Source organism: Moschus berezovskii, chromosome X, assembly GCF_049115385.1.
Source record: "Moschus berezovskii isolate FMDL1 chromosome X, NW_MosBer_1.0, whole genome shotgun sequence".
NCBI lineage: Eukaryota > Metazoa > Chordata > Mammalia > Artiodactyla > Moschidae > Moschus > Moschus berezovskii.
This window is the reverse complement of record NC_142488.1, coordinates 129,472,112-129,498,714: the sequence shown is the minus strand read 5'-3', so window position 1 is coordinate 129,498,714 and position 26,603 is coordinate 129,472,112. Positions and strand designations below refer to the sequence as shown.

Sequence of the window (26,603 nt, the reverse complement as noted above, 5' to 3'; positions counted from 1 at the left end):
TTGTCACAGGCTTTCCTTTCTTGGGGTCTTTCTTAAAGTTTCCTCTGCCTGTAAACCTTTCTCCCACCTACCACCCTGCCTCCTGAAGAGTCTGCCTAGAAAACTGCACATCCTTTAGTTGTTGTTTAGTCACTAAGTCTTGTGTGTCTCTTTCTGCGACCTCATGGACTGTAGCCCACCAGGCTCCTCTGTCCATGGGATTTCCCAGGCAAGAATACTGGAGTGGGTTGCCACATCCTTTAGAGCTCAGACCTTCATGATCGTCCAAGCCCGGCCAAGCCTTCATTATCTACTCTCCTAGCAACCTGGTTCTTTTCTTCCCATCACCTACACACCTAGTTAGTAATTGAAACAGGAATTATATGGTTTCAATTAGGCAATCCACTTCACTAGATTGTAAGCACCTGATCATCAGGGATGCTGTCCGCTTTTATATCACCAGCACCTCTCTAACACTGAGCATAGGACTTGGCACAAAATTTTACTCAATCCATAGTGGTTAAATAAATACGTGAATATTGTTATTTCTTGCCAATTGAGTATTGTTTGTGATCACTGAGGGCCAAGCCAGCATCCAGCTTGCATACCACTGTAGTCTGTGCTCCCTGTTCTGTGCCTGGCCACGGAGCAAGTCTGGTTTAGGGGTGGGAATGGCTTCACCTCAGGGACACCTGGACCTGCTGCCAAATGACAAGCCTGTGGCAGGCCCGGCTCAGTCATCTCTGCAGGAGAAGCCACAGCTGGTTAGGAAGATCCCCCTGGAGAGGACTCCTGGGGGCTTTTGGAACAGGAAATGTGAAACAGGGCTGCCATTTTCCAGAGTCCTGCAGAATAGAGCATTAGTGAGAGCATTAGTACCCCTAGGCCCCGATGGCTCAGCAGGTAAAGAATCGCCTGCAATGCAGGAGATGCAGCTTCAATGCCTGGGTCAGGAAGATCTGGTGAAGAGAATGGCTACCCACTCCAGTGTTCTTGCCTGGGAAATCCCAGGGACAGAGGATCCTGGGGGGCCATGGCCCATGGGATCACAAAGAGTCTGACATGACTGAGTGAGCACTAGTAGGGAGGATCCACTGTCACAGGACCTGGTGCAAGCCAGCTTATTTTTATTTATTTATTTATCTACCATGCTGCACTGCTTGTGGGATCTTAGTTCTCTGACCAGGGATCAAACCTGTGATTCCTGTATTGGAAGCACACAGTCTTAACCACTGGACTGCCAGGGAATTCCTGAGCCAGCTTAGAGGGCGTGGCAAGCACTGTGCTGAGAGTTTTACGGGCATTCTTTAATTTCATCCTTGAAAATCTCTGTGCAATACATGATCTTTTATAGGTGAGAAAATTGAGGCATAACGAGATTAGGTAATTTTGTCAGGGTCATATAGCCAAACGGGTGGCAGTGTCATCTTGAACTCCAGCGTAGACACTTGTTCTCTGGACATAAAATAGACTCCTTCTCATGGGGCCTTAGTGTCCCCAGGTGGACAGTGAAGAGGTTGGACAAGAGTGCCGTCAAGGGCCTTTCTTAGTGTTTCCATCTGGCAGCAACAGCTTGTTTTCCAGGGAGAAGTGGCTTAACTGAGTCCCTTTCAGAGCCAGCTGTCACCTCCCAGGTCTCATTGTTCTGTGCGGTCAGCCTGTCCCCGAGATCCCTGCCATGGTACCTTGCATGAATCTCAGCTCCACTCCCGCTGCGAGGAGTGGGGTTGATGGTCATCTGCCTCCCTGGCCCTGCACTCACAGTTCTGCCTCACCCACCCCCCTCCTTCCTGCCCACACACACACAAGCTGATGGTGATCCCCTCTTCCCTTGGCAAGCCTCTTGTCCTGCCTCCATTCTCCCACTCGGCGTTGCTGGGAGGTTGTCAAGGTGCAGGGGAGCTGACTCTCTCCAACAGCTGGATGGCCAGCTTCACATTTTACAGTCTCCTTGTAGGAATTGCTACCCTGTGTTGTGTGTGTCCTCCATGCCAGGACGTGTGCTGAATGCCGTCCTCGTGTCTCCACATGGAATCCTTGCCATCACACTGTCAGAGAGAGGCCATCCTTCATACATAAGCAAACCAAACCTCAGGGAAATGGCATCACAGAGCTCACCTCTAAAGAGTCGCCCCAAGCATGGGAGGTGGGAGGGAGGTTCAAGAGGGAGGGGACTCATGTGACTAACTCATGTTGATGTATAGCAGAAACCAAAGTAATATTGTAAAACAATTACCGTTCAATTAAAAATAAATAAGTTAAAAAAAGAAAGTGGCCCCAGTGGAGGTCCAAGTCCAGTAATTTTCTGCCTATGCTGCTTTCCTGTCACTTCCTCTCCATGTGGTCTTGGCCAGGGACCTATCCTCCCCGTGCCTCAGTGTCCTCATGTGTGAAAGGAAGATGATGTGAGCGCCCATCTCATAGGGTTTCCAAGAGGCTCAAAACACAAGCTGTGTAGACTTAGCACAGAGAAAATGCTCCGTGTGTTGTAGCAATTACACGTGTGGTGGTTATAGTTAGTGATGTAGCCTTACCCCTCTAAGCTGCGCCCACTGAGCTCTTCCAGCTAGCCCTGTTCCTCTGAACAGCCAGGAGGCTAGGGTATAAGAGCCGAGCCGCTTTGTGGCCAGGGAACATGGTGACTTTTCATCTCTCCACAGTCCCCTTCCTCAACCCATCCCGTCTGCTCTGGCAGAGCTGGCTTTTGAGTCATGACTCTGCCCAGGTGACGAGAATAATGAGGTGATCCACCTAGTAGGCAACTGAGCTGCTCATGCCTAATAAAAAAGACAAATTCCCGAGGCTAGACAGCCAGTGCCTTTAAATAAAACCGAAATCCAGTGAAAGGAGAGATCTTCACAGTTGTTGAAATCATGGCCTCCTGCACCTGCAGAATGTGGCACTCCCAGGTTGAAATCTAATACATGGGCTCCTAATCTCTTAGAACTGATTACTTTAATGAATTTTAAGGGTAGAGCTTTAATTAAAACAGGTCTTTGTGGACAGAAAGCATGCTATTTTGTGAGCTCGGTAAATATTGCCTTTTAAACTAGTAAGTTCAGTTACCAGAAATACTACTGCATATAAACAGTTGGATTTTTTCATCCTATGCTGTGGAAACTTAACTAGATATTGAAGAGAGGCTGGCTGCATTTCAAAGCCTGGCATTTGGCTCTGCAAATAATAGCGACTTAAATGTACAGGACATCTTTCTCCTCTGGAGCACAAAGAACTTTCCAGGCATGATCTCATCCTGTCTTCAGACATTCCCCTCTGAGGCTGGACTGAGGAAGACAGTGTTCATGATGGTAGCATTACCAGGCCTTTCTGACTCCCCCGAGACCCCTATTGCACCCCCACCCCACCCTGTACATTACAGAGAAGATGGAGACCACCAAAAGGGACACGACAATTTATTCTCCTTCTCCTTACCCAGCTGGTAGGTACCACTCTCCTTTTGTTCAGAAGAAAAATAAATAATATGAGTACTCAGGCTGACGTTATGTGCCAGGCACTGGGCTAAGCATGAACGTATTATTTCATATAACACTCAAAACAATCCTGGGACATAGGTACTAATATTATCCGCAAAGGTTCCTCCACTTCACTCACTAACAGCCTTGCTGTGGCCAGCCAGTCCCCGCTGCACGTCTCTCTTAGCTTTCTGTTCTCATTCCCTCCCCTTTCTCCTTTGTCTGGTGGGATATCTGAGAGTCAAGCACAGGTTAGAGCAGTAGGCCCCACATTGACAAATTGCTTGCTGACATTTTTTTTAAAAGAGACCCTCTCTTGGGTGTCTTCTCTGTGCCAAATTTCATGCCAATCAATTTTACATTAACTATTTACCCTTCCCAGGAGCTCTGTGAGGAAGGTATCATTATTACACTCATCTTAGTGATGAGAAAACCAAGACTTAACAGAAGCTGAGATCTTCTCCCAAGACCATAGACTTGGTAAGTGGCATGTGCTGGCCTTCAAACCTAACTGTCTGCCTCCAGAGGCTGCTCTATTTCCATTCAACTCGCTGCCTCCCAAAGTCTAGAAATCTGTCTGCAAACATACACGGAGTTCTGCACCTTTTCCCATTGCACATCTCCCATTGGTCACATTCGTTGTAATTTCCCCTAATAGCAGCATAATTTATAGTCTGAGAGGCAGTGTGCTTGGCTTGTGTCACCTGTCATTCACCTCTAATTATGTGACTCAGCTGTTGAGTGCTTCCTTGTCAAAAGAAGATCCTTTCTCTCAGTAGAGTTCTGTCTTCATTCAAGTAACCTTTAATTTGTGAGCCGGCTATTCCCTTTGGATTATTTGGAGAAGGTATTAGTCATGTCGTGGTCAGTTTCAGGAAACCCACTTATTTTCCTTTTGTCTTTTCTTATCTCCAGGTTTCTTGTAATGACTTAGGGATTTTCATTCCTAATTGAAAATCAAAGAATGGAGGACTTGACCTTGGAGGATGTTTCAGAGACCCCATTCATGCTCTACTCTTCTTAGGCATTTAATTCAACTATCATTCCTAGGCTCCCCTGCAATAAGGTGTGGCCATGTGACTATTCCACATAAAACAAATGTAAATGATGTGAACTTTGTCCAGAGTTAGCCCAGAACAGCTCCAGGTAATCCTCAATCCCTTTCCCATGTCTTGATCAGATTGATGGAGAGAACTATAAGCACTGGGCTTCCTAGGTGGCTCAGTGGTAAAGAATCCACCTGCAATACGGGAGACAGGAGTTCTGTCCCTCGGTTGGGAAGATCCCCTGGAGAAGGAGATGACAACCTACTCCACTATTCTTGCCTGGAAAATCCCATGGATGGCTGGTCGGCTACAGTCCGTGAGGTCACAAAGAGTCGGACACAACTTCGTGGTTAAAACAACAAACAACAGCTCTGAGTATGAGAGGAACCTGGATCCAGGATGACAATGAGAGAGCTGCCTGACCAGGAATGTTTGCACTGGGTTATGACATAAATGGCAAACAACCCTTTTTTTGTTTTACTACTGTATTTTGAGTTACAGAGGCTAGCATTACTGACCTTAACTAATATAGAGGAAAGCAATAATTTCTGGATATCCAAAATACAGATGGGAAGGAAGGACATATAATAAGCCAAGTAAAGCAGAATCACTGATGAGGAGGAATCTGATATACAGTGAATGAATTACCTCCTTTCTCCATGTCCATATATCCTTCTATTTCTCTCATCTCTCTCCTGCAAAGGAATCAGCACAACTTTGAATAAGATCATTTCCTCCCCATATGGAGTGGATTAAAAACAGTAGACATCAATGGATGAATGGCTTCTATGTATGTGCAAACCCATTGATCAACCTCAGCATCTCAACAATTGGTGGAATATACTAGATGGAGATTGTTTGAGGAGGAGTCTAATGTGCGGAGGTCACTGCTGAGCAGAGAGAGGTCTTCCTTTCCCACCACCAGTCCTCATGGGTCTCTGGAGATCAGCTTGTCTTCCCAATCCTTTCAGTGGTGACTCTGACCCATGAGAGTCAGCACAAGCAGAATCATCCCATTGAGGGAAGGGAGTTAGGCATGTTCAATACCAGAAACTCTCATGGAGCCAGGGCTTTGGGTGGGAATGTAAAGAATCTTCTATATTTTTAACAGGTGACACAGGGGCTCGTTGTAACTTTTATCCATGGTGGAGACCTTTCTGTTAGATATGGAGGAGGTTTTTAGTAGATTGCATAGATGGAGACATGGAGGCCTCAGGGGGTGGGGTGGACATGACCTGTTCAACACCTCCTGGCTGGTCAGTACCAGCAGGAGAACTAGATTAAGGTTGACTGCTCCAGATCCTTTCAAAGCAAGCTTGGGTTTAATCATTTTATAAAAATGAGAAGTAATTTTAATGTAATAAATCTTTTATAGAGGCTTGGAGGCATATCTTCTCCCCAACTCAGGGTAAGTTATGGAAATATAACAGGGTGAGTCATCTCTTTGTGTGTATATGTTTATTTGAAAGTATCAGAATACTATAAATGAAGTGTTTTTCTGAAATATTAGCTTGGAGATTTGCCGGAAATCATGCAGTTTTTGCCTCTGCTGTGTTATGTAAAAAAAAATTGTTCCTTGATGAGTGACTAATAGCTGTGTATCTGTTAATCATTATTCAGTCATTAAACATTTACAGAGCACTTGTTGGAGAGCTGGATTAGGTGTTGTTTGGAGGGTTGTGTGGATATGTGGGCCAAAGACATGCCTTGCTCTGGGACACAAGCCCTTCAATTCTCAGGACCCCTCCCCTATATTCCCCCCACAGGAGCCTTCCAGAAAGTCAGAGCAGCTCTGACCACAAATAAAAGTTCTGCCTTTCCCCTGTCAGCACTGCTTCATCCAGGATCCGTCCTTTCAGCTTCATTTTCATAGTCTCCCCTGCTTCTTAGCCCCTTTTGCTTTATTTTTTTAAATGACTTTAATTTATTGTTATTATTTTTTGACCATGCTGTGCAGCTTACAGTATTTTAGTGCCAGGGACTGAACCCAGAGCCCTGGCAGTGAAAGCACCAAGTCCTAACCACTGGACCACCAGGGAATTCTCTAGCTTCTTCTGTTTTAAACGGTCTCTCTTGCTTTTTATTAAGCATTGAACTTTTTAATTATTCAAAAATGCCATATTCTTTGTAGAAGATATATAAAACATAGATAAGAAAATTGAGAAAAAAATGGATTAACTCCACCAACCATAAGAAACCGCTAAACATTTAGTGAACATGCTTTCAGTCTTTTTTCCTATGCATATAGAGTCACATGTGTTTTAAATTTATACACATGAAATTATATTTCAGACACTATAACTTGCCTTTTGATCAATTGAGAAAAGATTTCCATGACCACAAATACTTCATTTTTACTTTTAGTGGCTGCATAACATTTTACGGTAAAGAGGAACTATCATGTACTTAACCACATGTTAATGAATATTCAATTATTTCCAATTTTTCACTGTAAGGAATAGTGTTTCTGTATTTATCCTTATATACACACACGTTGTTGTTTAGTCACTAAGTTGTGTCCAACTCTTTTGTGACCCCCTGGATTGTAGCCCACCAAGGTCCTTTGTCCATGGGATTTCCCAGGCAAGAATCCTGGAGTGGGTTGCCATTTCCTCCAGGGGATCTTCCTTACCCAAGGATCCCATGTCCCCTACGTTGGCAGGTGGATACTTTACCACTGAGTCACCATGAAAGTCCTATGTACACACATTTGTATGTTTATCTTATTATTTCCAAAGAATAAATTCCTAGAAACTGAATTTCTGCATCAAGGGATATGTACTTTTTTGAGGTCTTTAATCCTTATTTGTTTAGCCTTTGAGTCTATATCCATACTACCCTGAACCTGCCCAATCTTTTGTCTTTAGCTTTTGATCCATCTTCTAAAAATATTGCCTCCCAGACTATTCCATTTGCACTTCAGAAACCTCAGACCAAGTATTGCCCCACAAACCAAGACCTTAGGTCATACAGCCAGTCAGATATTGTCAGAGCAGAAGCTAAAACCTTAATTTTCTGACCCAATTGACTTATAAACATTTGGGTTACTACTAAGGGACTTCCCTGGTGGCTCAGTGTTAAAGAATCTTTCTGCCAATGCAGGAGATGTGGGTTCAATCCCTTGGTTGGGACGATCCCCTGGAGAAGGAAATAGCAACCCACTCCTGTATTCTTGCCTGGGAAATCTCATGGTCAGAGGAGTCTGGTGGGGTACAGTTTCCATGGGGTTGCAAAAGAGTTGGACACGACTGAGCGAGTAAACAACAACAAAGGGTTAACAATGGCCACCACTAGCCCACTCTTTCTTGCCAACAGTGATCTGGCTACTGCCTGGAAGGAGAATCTGGTTTGCAATAGGCCTCTGGCTTATCTTTGCATTTTTACTCATGTCCAAATGGAAATCACATTACTTAAAATACAAATATGATTTAATGAGTTTTAAAATGTGCAGCTGTCTCCATTCTAATCGCCCATTAAGGTGAGGAGCACGACTATGGAATGATAGGGAAAAATGATATGCAGATAAATGTGAAGCTGAGAGGAAAGGGATGCAAGAGACGTAGCCTGGTCTAGTAGAGAAGAGCAAGAAACCATGGTTCTAAGTTTCACTCTGCCAGTAAGTTTCTGGGTCATTGAGAAATCCTTTTGCAGAGGAGGTTGGACATAGATTCTCTAGGCTTCCGGCCAGTTTTAGTGATCTAGGATTAAAAATCAACAGGTTTGAAGTTTACCCCATTTCCCAGGTTTATAGACAAAGGGGTGTTTGAGAAATCTAATAATAGACCCTGGACCCAGGGCTTAAAGCTTGAATCAAATGGCCATATATTTAATGAGCCTTAAAGCTGCCTTTTTCACTTTCACTTCACTTTCAAAGCCTGAACGTGACTAACTTAATGTATCTCATGGAATCTAAAATGCCATACTAGTAAGATGCTCTCTTATATACCACTAAGAAATTTTTTTTAATGCTTACCATTAAACTATGAAGCAATACTGTTTTATGTATCAATAGAGGAAAACAATAGAATGGGAAAGACTAGAGATCTCTTCGAGAAAATTAGAGATACCAAGGGAATATTTCATGCAAAGATGGGCTCGATAAAGGACAGAAATGACATGGATGTAATAGAAGCAGAAGATATTAAGAAGAGGTGGCAAGAATACACAGAAGAACTGTACAAAAAAGATCTTCACCACCAAGATAATCAGGATGGTGTGGTCACTCACCTAGAGCCAGACATCCTGGAGTGTGAAGTAAAGTGGGCCTTAGAAAACATCACTATGAACAAAGCTAGTGGAGATAATGGAATTCCAGTTGAGTTATTTCAAATCCTAAAAGATGATGCTGTGAAAGTGCTGCACTCAATATGCCAGCAAATTTGGAAAACTCAGCAGTGGCCACAGGACTGGAAAAGGTCAGTCTTCATTCCAATCCCAAAGAAAAGCAATGCCAAAGAATGCTCAAACTACTGCACAACTGCACTCATCTCACACACTAGTAAAGTCATGCTCAAAATTCTCCAAGCCAGGCTTCAGCAATACGTGAACTGTGAACTTCCAGATGTTCAAGCTGGTTTTAGAAAAGGCAGAGGCACCAGAGATCAAATTGCCAACATCTGCTGGATCATGGAAAAAGCAAGAGAGTTCCAGAAAAACATCTATTTCTGCTTTATTGACTATGCCAAAGCCTTTGACTGTGTGGATCACAATAAACCATGGAAAATTCTGAAAGAGATGGGAATACCAGACCACCTGACCTGCCTCTTGAGAAACTTATATGCAGGCCAGGAAGCAACAGTTAGGACAGGACATGGAACACCAGACTGGTTCTAAATAGGAAAAGGAGTACGTCAAGGTTGTATATTGTCACCCTGCTTATTTAAATTCTATGCGGAGTACATCATGAGGAACGCTGGGCTGGAGGAAGCACAAGCTGGAATCAAGATTGCTGGGAGAAATATCAATAACCTCAGATATGCAGATGACACCACCCTTATGGCAGAAAGTGAAGAGGAACTAAAGAGGCTCTTGATGAAAGTGAAAGAGGAGCTTGAAAAAGTTGGCTTGAAGCTCAACATTCAGAAAACGAAGATCATGGCATCTGGCCCCATCACTTCATGGGAAATAGAAGTGGAAACAGTGGCTGACTTTATTTTTCTGGGCTCCAAAATCACTGCAGATGGTGATTGCAGCCAGGAAATTAAAAGACACTTGCTCCTCGGAAGGGAAGTTATGACCAACCTAGATAGCATATTAAAAAGCAGAGACATTACTTTGCCAACAAAGGTCCGTCTAGTCAAGGCTATGTTTTTTCCCGTGGTCATGTATGGATGTGAGAGTTGGACTGTGAAGAAAGCTGATCGCCGAAGAATTGATGCTTTTGAACTGTGTTGCTGGAGAAGACTCTTGAGAGTCCCTTGGATTGCAAGGTTATCCAACCAGTCCATCCTAAAGGAGATCAGTCCTGGGTGTTCATTGGAAGGACTGATGCTAAAACTGAAACTCCAATACTTTGGCCACCTCATGCAAAGAGTTGACTCATTTGAAAAGACCCTGATGCTGGGAGGAATTGGGGGCAGGAGGAGAAGGGGACGACAGAGGATGAGATGGCTGGATGGCATCACCGACTCGATGGACATGAGTTTGAGTGAACTCCGGGAGTTGGTGATGGACAGGGAGGCTTGGCGTGCTGTGATTCATGGGGTCGCAAAGAGTCGGACACAACTGAGCGACTGAATTGTCTGACTGATAACTTACATCCTAATCTCAAATCTTAAGATTATCTGGCCTTCACACTCACAGACCCCTCTACGTTGTACAGAGGAAGAAAGCCTGGAGAAGTAACATGAGTAGCCCAAAACCACAGAGAGAGTGTGGGACTAGAACCAAAAAGCAATAGAAAGAAGCACTTGCAGAATAGAGGAGTAAGGATGTCCAAAAATCATTCCTCCATGAAAGCAGGGAAAACACTGGCAAATTTATCAAAATCAACTTGCTCACAAATTTTTCTAGAAATTAACTAAAGGCTTCAAAAATCCATGGAGAATTTTATTCAAGTAAAATAGCTGGACTTTGTTAAGAATAGAAGACTTTGTTGTGTTTTAACTTTCCCTACTTACATCCTCCTCTCCCCAGCTCAGTGGCAGCCTTGAAAACTAGTAGCCTAGGAGGAGAGCCAGTGTTAGAAGGAAAACAACAGAGCATCAAACTATGTGAGACAGAAACTAATAGAACTGCCAAGAGAAATAGATAAATCTACTATTATAGTTGAAAACTTCAACATCCCTCTCTCAGAAAAGGATAGATCCAACAGACAGAAAATCAGTAAGAACAGAGTTGAACTTTATAATACCCATCAGTCAACTGAATATAACTGATATCTCTAGACTACATCTAACAAAAGCAGAATACACCTTCTTATCAAGCTAACATGGAATAGTCACCGAGATAGGCTACAATTTGGGCCATAAAACACAAGTTAACAAATTTAAAAGACTAAGTCATACAATGTCTGCTTTCAGACAACAATGGAAAATGATAATGAAGGAGGATTATGAACAACAGGTTTGATAACCTATATGAACTAGACCAATTCCTTGAAAGACACAATTTGCCAAAACTCACACAGGAAGAAACAGACAACAGATGTGCCTGTATGTAAAGAAACTGAATCAATAATATCCTTCCAAAATAGAAAGCATTGGTCCCAGATTGGGTTCACTGGTGAATTCTACCAATCATCCAAAAAAGAAATTATAACAATTCTTTACAATCTCAGAGAATAGAAGCAGAGGGAATACATCTTAACTCATTCATGGGCAGCATTGCCCTAATATAAAAATCAGACAAGACATTACAAGAAAACTGCAGACCAATATCACTCATGAACATGGAAAAAAATCCTCATCAAAATATTAGAAAATTGAATCCAACAATGTATAAAAAAGATTATATACCATGCCTAATGGGATTTATCCCGGGTGTGCAAGGCTGATTCAACACTTGAAAATCAATGTAATCTATCTTCAGTTCAGTTGCTCAGTCGTGTCTGACTCTTTGCGACCCCATGAATCACAGCACGCCAGGCCTCCCTGTCCATCACCAACTCCCGGAGTTCACCCAAACTCATGTCCATCAAGTCGGTGATGCCATCCAGCCATCTCATTCTCTGTCGTCCCCTTCTTCTCCCACCCCCAATCCCTCCCAGCATCAGAGTCTTTTCCAGTGAGTCAACTCGTCGCATGAGGTGGCCAAGGTATTGGAGTTTCAGCTTTAGCATCAGTCCTTCCAATGAACACCCAGGACTGATCTCCTTTAGAATAGACTGGTTGGATTAACAGACACAAAAGAAAAAGTATCACATGATCATATCAATAAATGCAGAAAAAGCATTTGAAAAATCCACACTGAACTCTTAATAACCTGGAGTGGAACTTCTTCAACTTGATAAAGTTGGGTGAAAGTCATTATGTCCAAGCCCATAGAATATACAGCAACAAGAATGAACCCTAATATAAACTATGAACTTCGGGTGATCATGATGTGTGAATGTAGGTTCATTAATTGTAACATATATACCACTCTGGTGGGAATGTTGATAATGAGGGCAGATATGCATGTGTGGGTCAGGGGATATGAGAAATCTCTGTACTTTCCTCTCACTTTTTCTGAAATTTTATTAAAAACTTTTAATGAAAATGATTCAGCTATATTCACTTTACAAGAGGGTCACTTTAATTAAAGAATCATTATAAGGGACAAAGAATGACACTATTTGATTCACTTTAATTAAAGAATCATTATAAGGGACAAAGAATGACACTATTTGATGATAAAAGAAATAGTCCATTAAGAAGATCCAATAATTACAAATATATCCATAGCTAATAATAGAGCCCCAAAATATAGGAGCCAAAAACTGACAGAAATGAAATAGAATAGATAGTTCTCCATAATATTTGAAGATTTAAATATCTCACTGTCAAAAATGAATAAAATAATGATAAGATCAATAAAGAAATGTTATACACCAACTAGACCTAACAGACACTGTATCCAACCGCAACAGACTATACATTTTTCTGATGTGCACTTGGAACACTATCTAGGAGACATAGGCCATAAATTAGGCCACAAAACAAGTCTCAGTAAATTTTAAAATATTGAGGCCTTGTAAAGTAATTTCTCTAACTCAACAGAAACTAAAAATCATTAAAATAGTAAATCTGAAAAGTTCACAAATATGTGGAAATTAAACAGCACACTCTTAAACAACCAATGGATCAAATGAAATCACAAGGGAAATTATAAAGCACTTGGAGGTAAATGAAAGTGGAAAGATATTATATCAAAACTTAAGGGATGCAATGAAAGCAGTGCTCAGAGGGAAATTTATGACTATAAACACCTACATTACAAAGGAAGAAAAAACTCAAATCAATAACCTATATCTTTGTACCATAAAGGAAAAAAAGAGAAAACTAAACCCTACTGTAACAGAAGGAAAGATTGAGTTTAGAGTGGAAAATTTTCAAAGTACACAAGAGAAAAGCAATAGAATCAATAAAATCCAAAGTTGGTTCTTCAGGAAGATCAATAAAATTGGCAAACCTCTAGCTAGACTGGCCAAGAAACACAAAAAGAAGACTCAAAGTATTAAAATCAGAAATGAAGTTGACATTACTACAGACCTACAGAAATAAAAAATATTGTAAGATAGTACTGTGAACAATTGCATGACGAAAAATTAGATATTCTAGATGAAATGGATAAACAAACTAGAAACAAACTACCAAACCTGACTCAAGAAGAAATAGAAAATCTATGTAGACTCATAACAAACTGAGATTGAATCAGTAATCAAAAACCTCTCCACAAAGAAAAACCTAGGACCAGATGAATTCTACAAAATATTTGAAAAGGCATTAGCACAAATTCTTCTGAAACTCTTCCAAAATATATAATTTTGGAGGGATTATTCCCTAATTTATTCTTTGAAACCAGCATTCTCCTATCAAGGCCAGACAAAGACCTCACAAGCAAAGAAAACTACAGATCAGTATCCATTACAAATATAGGTGTAAAAATCATCAACAAATTGCTAGCAACCAAATCCAGCAGTATATTAAGAGGACTCTAAACCATGAGCTGTTGAGATTTATCTAAAAAATGCAAGTTCAACATTATGGAAAAGAATAGTCAATGTATATTAGTCTACTAAGACTGCCTTAACAGAACGCCACAGCCTGGGTGGCTTAAATAACAAATTTATTTTCTCAGATATAGAGGCTGAAAGTCCAAGATCAAGGTGTTGGTTGGTTTCTAGTTAGTCTTCTCCCTTGCTTCCTTCTTGCTGTGTCTTCACATGTCATTTCCTCTGTGCTCATGCACTCCTAGTGTCTCTTCCTCTTCTTGTAGACACAACAGTCCTATTGGATTAACACCCTATCCTTATTATTTCATTTAATCTGATTACCTCCTTAAAGACCCTATCTTCAAATACAGTCACATTGAGGGTTTGGGCTTCAACATATGCTTTTTTTTTTTTTTTGAAGGGGACACGATTCCGTTCATAATGTAATACACCACACTAACAGAATGAAGGAGGAGAAAACTCATGATTATCTCAACTGAGGCAGAAAAAAAGTATTTGATAAAATTAGATTTCCCTATTTATGATAAGAATATTCAACAAATTAGAAATAAATGGGCACTTCCTCAACATGATACAGTGCATTTATGAAAAACTCACAGTGAACATCATATTTAATGGTGAAAGACTGAAAACTCTCTCTGTAAGATCAGGAACAAGACATGCAACTTGCTTTCCCCAATTCTATTCAACATTGTACAGGAAGTTCTAGTCAGAGCAATCAAGCAAGAAAAATAAAGAAAAGATATCCAAATTAAAATGAAGTAGAACTATCTCTATTTTCAGATGACATGATCGTATATATAGAAATTCCATGATACTATATATAGAATTCCTAGAGCATCCACAAAAACTATTATTAAATTCAGAAAATTTTCAGGATATAAGTTCAACATAAAATGATCAATTGTAACTTTATATGCTAGTAATAAATTATTCATAAAGGAATTTAAAGTAAACAGTTTCATTCACAATAGCAAAAAATTTAACCAAGGTGGTACAAAACTTATACACTGAAAATTACAAACATTGCTGAAAGAAATTAAATAAATGGAAAAATACCCTGTGTACATGAACTTGAAGATTTAATATTATCACTACCTAATACTCCCTAAATTGATCTAAAGATTCAGTGCAATTCCTGTCAATATCACCATAGCCCCCTTCGGTTCAGTCACTCAGTCGTGTCCAACTCTTTGTGACCCCATGGACTGCCTCATGCCAGACTTCCTGTCCATCACCAACTCCTGAAGCTTGCTCAAACTCATGTCCATTGAGTCAGACGTGAAATACCCCCCTTATTTTTACATAAATGGAAAAGTTGATCCTAAAATTCATATAAAATTTCAAGGGACTCTGAGTAGCCAAAAACCCTTTTAAAGAAGCAAAACAAATCTGAAGGAGTGTCTCTATCCATTCAGGCTGCTATAACAAAATACCATAGACTGAATGGCTTATAAACATCAGAAATTTATTTCTCACAGTTTTGAAGGCTAGGAAGTCCAAGAATGTAGCACAACAGATCTGTCATCTGGTGAGGATCTGCTTTCTGGTTCATATATATGGCTATCTTCTCAGTGTGTCCTCATATAGCAGAAGAGACAAGGGAGCTCTTCAGGATTTCTTTTATATGGGGTCGCAAAGAGTCGGACATGACTGAGCGACTGAACTGAATCTCATTTATGAGACCTCTGCTCTCATAAGCTGATCACCTTCTAAAGACTTCACATCCAAGCACCATCACCCTAGAGGTTAGGATGTCATCATGTGATTTTGGAAGGATACAAGTATTCAGTCAATAGCAAGGAGTCACACTTCCTGTTTCGAAACTTGACTGAAAAGATACAGTAACTTTTAAAAGTGTTGGTAGGAGCTTCCCTGGTGGTCTAGTGGTTGAGAGTCTACCTGCCAATGCAGGGGACACAGGTTCAATCCCCAGTCCAGGAAGAGTCCACATGCCACAGAGCAGCTAGGCCCATGTGCCACAACTACTGAACCCACACTGTAGAGCCCGCAAGCTGCAACTACTGAGTCTATGTGCCACCACTACTGAGCCCACACACTGCAACTACTGAAGCCTGCATACCTAGAGCTGTGCTCCACAAGCGAGAGCACTGCAATGAGAAGCCTGTGCACCACAATGAAGAGTAGCCCCACCCCCTCGCCACAACTAGAGAAAGCCAGGGCACAGCAATAAAGACCCAGTGCAGACAAAACTATTAAAAGAAAAAAAAAGGTCGATAAAGGAATAAGGATAGATACATAGATTAATGGAATAGAACTGAGAGTCTAGAAATAAATCCATATATCTAAGGTCAATTGATTTTTCACAATGATGCCAAGATCATTCAATGGGAAAATGACAGTCTTTTAACAAGTGATCCTGGGGAAACTGGATTCGTGTATGTATTAATAAAAGAATGAAGTTGGATTCTTACCTCATATCATATGCAAAGATTAGCACAAAGAGGATCAAAGACCTAAATATAAAAACTAGAATTATGAGACTCTTAGAATGGAGCATAGGGGAAGCCTTCATAAAAATGGATTTGGGAGTGACTTCTTATATATGACACCAAAACCACAGGCAACAAAAGAAAAAATAGATAAACTGAACTTCATCAAAATTAAAGTCTCCTGTGCATCAAAGAAATACTATGAACAGAGTAAAAAGGCAACCCACAATGTCAGAGAAAATACTTGCAAATCAAATATTTAATAAGGGATTAATATCCTAATATCCTGAAGCTCCAATACTTTGACTATCTGATGCAAACAGCTGACTCATTGGAAAAGACCTTGATGCTGGGAAAGATCAAAGGCAGGAGAGGTGACAGGATGAGATGGTTGGATGGTGTCACCAATTCAATGGACATGAACTTGGGCTAACTCTGAGAGATGGTGAGGGACAGGGAAGCCTGGCGTGCTGCAGTCCATGGGATCATGAAGAGTCAGACACGACTTAGCGACTGAACAACAACAATATCCTAATAAACAGGAAAAAATCTCATACAGCTCAATAACAACAACAAAAGAACTAAAAAATTGGCAAGGACTTGAATGTACATTTCTCCAAAGAAGATATAAAAGTGGGTAACAAATATATAACAGATACTCATTACCCAGGTTCAATCCCTGGGTCAGGAAGATCCCCTGGAGAAGGGAATGGCTACCCACTCCAGTATTCTTGCCTGAAGAATCCCATGGAAAAAGCAGCTAGGCAGGCTACAGTTCATGGGGTCGCAAAGAGTCAGACACGACTGAGTGACTAACACTTCATTGTCACTATTATTCTGGAGAAAGGAATGAATACCCACTCCAGTATTCTTGCCTGGAACATTCCATGGACAGAGGAGCCTGGTGGGCTATATTAGGGAACTGTAAATCAAAACCATAATGAGATCCTACTTCACACCAGTTAGGTTGTGTGTGTGTGTGCGTTAGCTGTTCAGTCATATTGACTGTTTGCGACGTTATGGACTGTAGCCCTCCAGGCTCTTCTGTCCATGGGATTCTCCAGGCAAGAATCGAACCCAAGACCGTTACATCTCCTGCATTGTCAGGCAGGCAGGTTCTTTACCACTAGTGCCACCTGGGAAGCCAAGTGACTTGGTGGAGATGTAAATTAGCACTTCTCAATCTATGACGTGCTTTGGAAACACCTAGGCATCCTGTTAAAATGCAGATTCTGATGTAGTAGGTTTGGGGTGAGGCTTGAGAGTCTGCATTAGAAAAAAACAAATTAGCCATGCCACACAGCATGTGGAATCTTAGTTCCTGGACCAGAGATTGAACCTGCATCCCCTGCATCTTAGGGGGACACAGTTCTAGGGGGCAAAATCTTAACAACTGGACCACCAGGCAAGTCCTGAGATTGTGCATTTTTAATAAGCTCCCAGGTAACACTGATGTTGCTGATCTCTGAAGAATATACTTTGAGAAAGAAGGCTGTAAAGGAATGACTATTCACCTTGGTTGTCAGTTAAAGCCTTCATTTAGCAGTTTTTTGAAGAAACAACTGTATTAGAAAGTCATAGAGGCATGGTTTGTTGGGAATAAGGCTTTGAATAAAGTTGGGTGTGTTTTTGTGTAAAATAGCAAATACTATTTAGTATGTGCCAAACACAATGCTAAAGCATCTCATTGATTATCCCTTTTCAGTCCTTTGAACAATTCCATGAGGAAATCACTTATCTTTTAGACTGGGTGGCTTATAAACAAGAGAAATTTGTTTCTCACAGTTCTTGAGTCTAGGAAATCAAAGATCAAGTTGCTGGCAGATTCAGTGTCTGGTGAGGGCATACTTTCTGGTTCATAAATGGCCAAATTCTTGTGGTGTCTTCACATAGTGGAAGGAACTAGGGAGCTCTCTGGGGTCTCTTTTGTAAGAGCACCAGTCCCGATCAAGAAGGCTCCATTCTTAAGACCTAATCACCTCCCAAAGGCCCCACCTCCTAACATCATCACACTGGGAATTAAGTTTCAACATATGAATTTTAGGGGGACACATTCAGTCTATAGCAGTGCTATTATAGCTGAGGGACTGCGCACAGAAAGGTGAAGTGATTTGTCTATGTTTATGCATGTAGAACATGGCAGAGCCAGGAATTGTACATAGAGAATTGGACCCCAGAGCCCATTAACCAGGGCACTACTCCAAACTTGCATATCAGTGTCTACCTAGAACTCATACACTTCCCAATGGCAAACTATCATTGATGTGTTTATCTCTTTATTATTCTCTACCTCCTAAAATCATAAAAAAATCTCTACTTAAAATCATATAAAAATGTCTTTTAGAAAATGATAGAAGAGTATGCTCTGAGTGAATGCTTATTCTGTTCTGGTCTGACCAGGACCTATAACACAAAATCATCTCATTTAACTGAATTCTCACAACAGTCTTTTCAGATAGTTATTATAACCCTCAGTTTATATGCAATCACACTAGGCTTTGCATAGCTTAAGGAACATGTACAAGATCACTAAGCTAGCACACAGTAGGAGAACCAGGGTGGAAACCCAGGTCACCAGGCCTATCAGTCTGTACTTCTTTTCATCTAACAGACTGCTTTTGCAATGATCTTCATAGACCTTAGTGTTGTACTAATCAATGAACAATTCTTGTTTTTGGGCCATCTAAGCTGTGTTCAGTTCAGTTCAGTTCAGTTCAGTCGCTCAGTCGTGTCCGACTCTCCGCGACCCCATGAATCACAGCACGCCAGGCCTCCCTATCCATCACCAACTCCCGGAGTTCACTCAAACTCATGTCCACAGAGTCGGTGATGCCATCCAGCCATCTCATTCTCGGTCGTCCCCTTCTCCTCCCACCTCCAATCCCTCCTAGCATCAGAGTCTTTTCTAGTGAGTCAACTCGTCGCATGAGATGGTCAAAGTATTGCAGTTTCAGCTTTAGCATCAGTCCTTCCAATGAACACCCAGGATCGATCTCCCTTAGAATGGACTGGTGGGATCTCCTTGCGGTCCAAGGGACTCTCAAGAGTCTTCTCCAGCACCACAGTTCAAAAGCATCAATTCTTCGGCGATCAGCTTTCTTCACAGTCCAACTCTCACATCCATACATGACCACGGGAAAAACCATAGCCTTGACTAGACGGACATTTGTTGGCAAAGTGATGTCTCTGCTTTTTAATATACTATCTAGGTTGGTCATAACTTTCTTTCCGAGGAGTAAGCATCTTTTAATTTCAGGGCTGCAATCAGCATCTGTAGTGATTTTGGAGCCCAAAAAAATAAAGTCTGACACTGTTTCCACTGTTTTTCCATCTATTTCCCATGAAGTGATGGGACCAGATGCCATGATCTTTGTTTTCTGAATGTTGAGCTTCAAGCCAACCTTTTCACTCTCCTCTTTCACTTTCATCAAGAGGCTTTTGAGTTCCTCTTCACTTTCTGCCATAAGGGTAGTGTCATCTGCATATCTGAGGTTATTGATATTTCTCCCAGCAATCTTGATTCCAGCTTGTGCTTCTTCCAGCCCAGCGTTCCTCATGATGTACTCTGCATATAAGTTAAATAAGCAAGGTGACAATATACAGCCTTGACGTACTCCTTTTCCTATTTGGAACCAGTCGGTTGTCCCATGTACAGTTCTGACTGTTGCTTCCTGACCTTCTAAGCTGTGTAGTAGAGGTTTATGCTACCTCCTTCAGGCCAGGTAGTTTGAGAGTGGTTCTTTTCAGTTTTGTTTTGTTTAGTTTTTATCTTACTTTATAAGACTTCAAATTTTAATAAATAAGGTGAAGGAGAAGGAATGTAAGTGCTGCTATTAATAATTTTATATTAGGCTATAGCCAATTAATGATGCGATCATTTCAGTTGAAGAGCAAAGGGACTGAGCCATATATATACATGTATCCATGCTCTCCCAACACCTCCCCCGTCCCAGTCCAGGCTCAGAGTGGTTCTTTACACTATCCCAACCTCATTAGTTCCCAGGGCCAGATATCCTGGTTATCAAACTTTGTCTATAATCCTGTTCTCAAAGATCCTGCTACACAGTAAATTTTAAGTGTGTGTGGTTGTGGTTATGGTGAGTGGTGATGGGGTGGTGGTGGAGGCTGGTTAAACATAAACACCCGTCAACCATATTTGGGGCTTTCAAACTTGATAAGCCTCCACATTCTCTACACACTTTCTCAGTGGATTTGAGAATAGTTATTTTAAATGGTTGTTTTCAAAAAGTACATCTTGAACTTCACAGTGAAGTCTGAGAAGTCAAAGCAACTACATGCCGCAGTGGAATCAGATGTGCTAGAGAATGGGTCAACTTGTACTCAAACTTGAGCAAAATGTTCTCATTAAGTTCTTTTAACCATTGTCAAGATGAAATGAGTTATGTTACATGAGACAGTTTAAATTCAGATAAAAGTATGCAGAGTACTAGAAGAGACACACCCGTATACCATATCCAATATTAACAAATGTCAACCTTTTGCTTCAAGTTTTTTGATTTTTTAAATAAAAAATTATATTACAGAAATTTCCAGTTGTCAAATGGTTGAATAAAATTTTTGAGTTGGGGTAAATACAGAGGTATTCTATATCTATCTATCTATTTCCATATTCTCTCTTTATAAATTATCTCCTGAAATTGATCAGCCTGAGTAAAGATAGTAGAAAGTTTAATAAACTTTCCCACTGATAGATCATGAAACATAATTTTTTATGAAATATGACTAAGTGATTAAGGCATATGATTCGAAAAGAGTTCAGGGAATTGAGTGACTTTGCTATACCAGACTCCTTTTAATACTTGTTTATGTGAACGAAGTTTCCTAGCCCTCACACATACAAAAATGTAAAAGAGGGATATAATTGATGCTGAACCTTGTCTAATTCTATTAGAAAGTAGTATCAGTTAAGAGATACCTAAGTTAATGGAGAACCTAGGAGTTGGCGATGGACAGGGAGGCCTGGCGTGCTGTGATTCATGGGTTGCAAAGAGTCGGACACGACTGAGCGACTGAACTGAACTGAACTGATCCTCATCCAATGCATTCAGAAATGAATTTGCAATAAAATTTTATTTTTAGGTTGAACAAATGTAATGGCTTAATAAATATTAAATATTTTATTTAGTATTATAAAGAAAATGATTAATAATTATTAAATAAAATATTTAATAAAATAAACATTTTATATATTTTTTAAAATTGTATAATAGTGATAATTGTAATTATGATGCAGTTCAGAAGAAAGGCATATAGAACTTTGTGCCAATAGAAAATATTTAAAGTTAATTTCAATTTACATATGTATTTCAATGTGACTTACTTACAGACATTTAAGTATAAAAATATATTAGGATAAAAATACTGGGGGAATGGAATGGATATATGAGGTCAAAGAAAAATAGGAACTGTATATATTTAAAGGAGATTATACGTCAGCAGTTTTAATTTTATTCACAATCTGTGGAAAATTATATTCCTTGTACCTCTTTACACATATGACAAAAAGTCAACATTAAAATGTGCAAGGATTTGAAGACCACTGAAGTAAAGATTTTATTTCCTCTTTCAGAAATCATCTCAAATTAACCAGTACGAAAAGAAATCAGTGTACACTCTGTAACCTACAACAAAAATGTATGAAGAAGGGGTGCCAAGTGTAACACATGCAGGTATGTATGCAGGCATGAAAGATACCAGATGAGGTTCGGTTCAGTTCAGTTCAGTCGCTCAGTCGTGTCCGACTCTTTGCGACCCCATGAATCACAGCACACCAGGCCTCCCTGTCCATCACCAACTCCCGGAGTTCACTCAAACTCATGTCCATCGAGTCGGTGATGCCATCCAGCCATCTCATTCTCTGTCGTCCCCGTCTCCTCCCAACCCCAATCCCTCCTAGCATCAGACTCTTTTCCAGTGAGTCAACTTGTCGCATGAGGTGGCCAAAGTATTGGAGTTTGTTAGGTGGGACAGTAAAATTCAGTTCAAGTTGGCAGAAATGATACATTGAACATTCTCCGATCAAAATTATCTATATGTAGAAAAATTAGATGATAGTAACAAGAAAACACTATCACTTGAAAAATTATGACTACTATATTGAATTTTAAGACATATACACAATGGAGTATTACTCAGCCATTAAAAAGAATACATTTGAATCTGTTCTAATGAGGTGGATGAAACTGGAGCCTATTATACAGAGTGAAGTCAGCCAGAAAGAAAAACACCAATACAGTATACTAACGCATATATATGGAATTTAGAAAGATGATAACGATAACCCTGTATACGAGACAGCAAAAGAGACACAGATGTATAGAACAATCTTTTGGACTCTGTGGGAGAGGGCGAGGGTGGGATGATTTGGGAGAATGGCATTGAAACATGTATATTATCATATGTGAAACGAATTGCCTGTCCAAGTTCGATGCATGATACAGGACGCTCGGGGCTGGTGTAATGGGATGAACCAGAGGGGTGGGATGGGGAGGGAGGAGGGAGGGGGTTCAAGATGGGAAACATATGTACACCCGGGGCAGATTCTTGTCAATGTATGGCAAAACCAATACAATAATGTAAAGTAATTAGCCTCCAATTAAAATAAATAAATAAAAAAAATAAGATCAGTAAGTTATGGAGAAGGAAATGCAATCTACCCTAGTATTCTTGCCTGGGAAATTCCATGGACAGAGGAGCTTGGCAGGCTACAGTCCATGGGATTGCAAAAGAATCCAACACAACTTAGAAACTAAGCAACAACAGTCATACTTCCAAAGAATTTATAATTCAGTGAGGAAGAGAAGGTGTATGTGTAAATAATTAGAATTCCAAAGTGAGAGTGATCGGTGCCCTTAAAGTATTTGTAAAAGTGGGTTGTAGATCTGGCTTCTTCCAGTGGCCTCACCTTAGGCACTTTAGTGAGAACTGGCACTTTAGCAGTGTACCTGGCTGATTCATATATGCCCATTAAATATGAGAAGTACAGCTGTAGATTTCTGAAAAGAAGAAAATTTCTTCTCATTGGCAGAATCAGAGAAGTCTTCTTGAAGGAAGAGGAGAATAGAGCCTTGAAATGTTAAACTGATATTAAATTTTCAGTCTTAAGTGGAATGAATAAGGTAGCTTGTACCCTTCAATAACTTAATAAATCTTCACTATGAATTTGTTACCTTCTTTTTCAGTTTTATATTTTTAAGGAGTCTTATTGTGTGACATGCTGACATGGCCAGATGTCAGAACTGGCCCTAAAAACTGGCAAAGCCCTTGGTCAGTTTCCATTAGGATGGCTCTTTATTATCTTAGCCAAAAAAAAATCACGGTCTTTAGTCGATTCTCAGTTGCCTTCCAATTACTCCACTCAAAATGAGAGGGACAAAAATGGGACTTTGGAGAAGTTTCTTATGTAATGCCGTGGATCTCAGGTCTTGGTTCAGTTTTCGTAAATATTACAATGCAATTCTAACTGCTTTGAGTCCCATGATGATATTGTGATCAAGATCTCTGATTCCTCTAATTCTGGGATTTTCTCATTATGTGAAACCTTGAACATTATACTTTAATGTACCTAATTTTTAGTCACCTGAGTTTGTAGACATGAACATTACTAAAGTAATACAAAAAAGAAGAAAACAATGAAAAAGAAGGAAAAAATCATCTTAGAAAAATATTGAAGTATTGGAGCTAAAGAAAACTGTCAGAAAGTGCCATGGAATATTGCTAGTCTAGAGCTTCGCTCTTGTCCGTCTCAGAAACCAAGACAAACGAGGTATTACTTGCATGCTTCCATGGTTCTGTGGAACAAAAAGTGGTAAAAAAGCAGATTGTTGCACACAATTTTTCTACTTTAACTTTACAATATTGTATTGGTTTTGCCATACATTGACATGAATCTGCCCCAGGTGTACATGTGTTCCCCATCTTGAACTCCCCTCCCCATACCATCCCTCAGGTTCATCCCAGTGCACCAGCCACAAGCATCCTGTATCATGCATCGAACCTTGACAGGTGATTCATTTCACATATGATAATGTACATGTTTCAATGCCATTCTCCCAAATCATCCCACCCTCGCTCTCTCCCACAGAGTCCAAAAGACTGTTCTATACATCTGTGTCTCTTTTGCTGTCTCGTATACAGGGTTATATTTACATCTTTCTAAATTCCATATATATGCATTAGTATACTGTATTGGTATTTTTCTTTCTGGCTTACTTCACTCTGTATAATAGGCTCCAGTTTAATCCACCTCATTAGAACTGATTCAAATGTATTCTTTTTAATGGCTGAGTAATACTCCATTGTGTATATGTACCACAGCTTGCTTATCCATTCGTCTACAGATGGACATCTAGGTTGCTTCCATGTCCTCGCTATTATAAACAGTGCTGCAATGAACATTGGAGTACATGTGTCTCTTTCAGTTCTGGTTTCCTTGGTGTGTATGTCCAGGAGTGTGATTGTTGGGTCATATGGCAGTTCTATTTCCAGTTTTTTAAGGAATCTCTACACTGTTCTCCATAGTGGCTGTACTAGTTTGCATTCCCACCAACAGTGTAAGAGGGTTCCCTTCTCTCCACACCCTCTCCAGCATTTATTGTTTGTAGACATTTGGATAGCAGCCATTCTGATTGGTGTGAAATGGTACTTCATTGTGGTTTTGATTTGCATTTCTCTGATTATGAGGGATGTTAAGCATCTTTTCATGTGTTTGTTAGCCATCTTTATGTCTTCTTTGGAGAAATGTCTGTTTAGTTCTCTGGCTGATTTCTTGGTTGGGTCATTTATTTTTCTGGAATTGAGCTGTAGGAGTTGCTTGTATATTTTTGAGTTTAATTCTTTGTCAGTTGCTTCATTTGCTATTATTTTCTCCCATTCTGTAGGCTGTCTTTTTCACCTTGCTTATAGTTTTCTTTGCTGTGCAGAAGCTTTTAATTTTAATTAGGTCCCATTTGTTTATTTTTGCTTTTATTTCCAATATTCTGGGAGGTGGGTCATGGAGGATCCTGCTGTGATTTATGTCGGAGAATGTTTTGCCTATGTTCTCTAGGAGTTTTATAGTTTCTGGTCTTACATTTAGATCTTTAATCCATTTTGAGTTTATTTTTGTCTATGGTGTTAGGGAATGTTCTAGTTTCATTCTTTTACGAGTGGTTGACCAGTTTTCCCAGCACCAATTGTTAAAGATATTGTTTTGAGGAAGTTTCCAATGTCATTATGGAAGAATATACAAATGAAAATCAAGTAGTGTTTGCCAAAGTTGATTGTGATCAGCATGCTGATATAGCCCAGAGATACAGGATAAGCAAATACACAACTTTCAAATTGTTGCATAATGGGATGATGATGGGTAGGATACAGGGGTAGTGATAAATGAAAGAACTTGTAGATTACAATGGCAAGCCACTCCAGTACTCTTGCCTAGAAAATCCCATGGATGGAGGAGCCTGGTAGGCTGCAGTCCGTGGGGTTGCTAAGGGTCGGACACGACTGAGCAACTTCACTTTCACTTTTCACTTTCACACATTGGAGAAGGAAATGGCAACCCACTCTAGTGTTCTTGCCTGGAGAATCCCAGGGAAGGGGGAGCCTGGTGGGCTTCCGTCTGTGGGGTCACACAGAGTCGGACACGACTGACGTGACTTAGCAGCAGCAGCAGATTACAACAGGCAACAAAAAAGTGACCCCTTCAAGAAACTTCATGACTTAGCAGAAATCACCACTCTTGTCCACATCAAAAGAAATATCATTAGATATTTTGAGCAAAAAGATTCAGAAAGCTAAAGAGTTTTTGAAAGAGTAGCAAATATTTTGCATGATGATTGTGCCTTCCTAGCTAGCTGCATTTGGGGTTGCTTCAAAACCAGAAAGATAAAATGGAGACAACATAATCTACAAACCATCAGGGCTTTCTGCTCCAAATATGTTGTACTTGGAATCTATGACAAATTTTGATGAGACTTATAATTGGATTCAAGATAAATGTGTTCCTCTTGTCTGAGAAATAGCATTTGAAAATAGAGAGGGATTGACAGAAGAAGGACTGCCTTTTCTCATACGGTTCCACTGTATGAAAGAAGATACAGAAAGTTTAGAAATGTTCCAGAATGAAGTAGGCCAACAATTAATAAGTGAAAAAGGTACAATAAATTTTTATATGCTGATGGTGACACATTTAGACATTGTCTTCTGCACATACAGAAAACTCCAGCAGATTGCCCTGTGACCCCTATTGACAGCTTTAGGCATGTGCGTGTGTTTGCAGACTTCAGTGATGTAGTAATTCCTGAAAAACTCAAGCAGTTCGTATTTGACTTACATTCTAGAAAACTACACAGAGAATTCCTTCATGGTCCTGACCCAACTGATACAGACTCAGGATAGGAAGTCCAAGATGTAGTAAGCAATCCACCTGAGAGCTCCTTCCAAAGCACACAGTGAATATAAGCATACTTTATTGAGGGATGGAGATGAGATTTAA

At 40.3% G+C, this 26,603-nt stretch overlaps 1 pseudogene; it reads left to right on the top strand.

Annotated features, from left to right (window-relative positions):
• The first annotated feature begins 650 nt into the window (after positions 1–650).
• On the top strand, positions 651–26,603 carry LOC129564041 (endoplasmic reticulum resident protein 44-like; annotated as a pseudogene).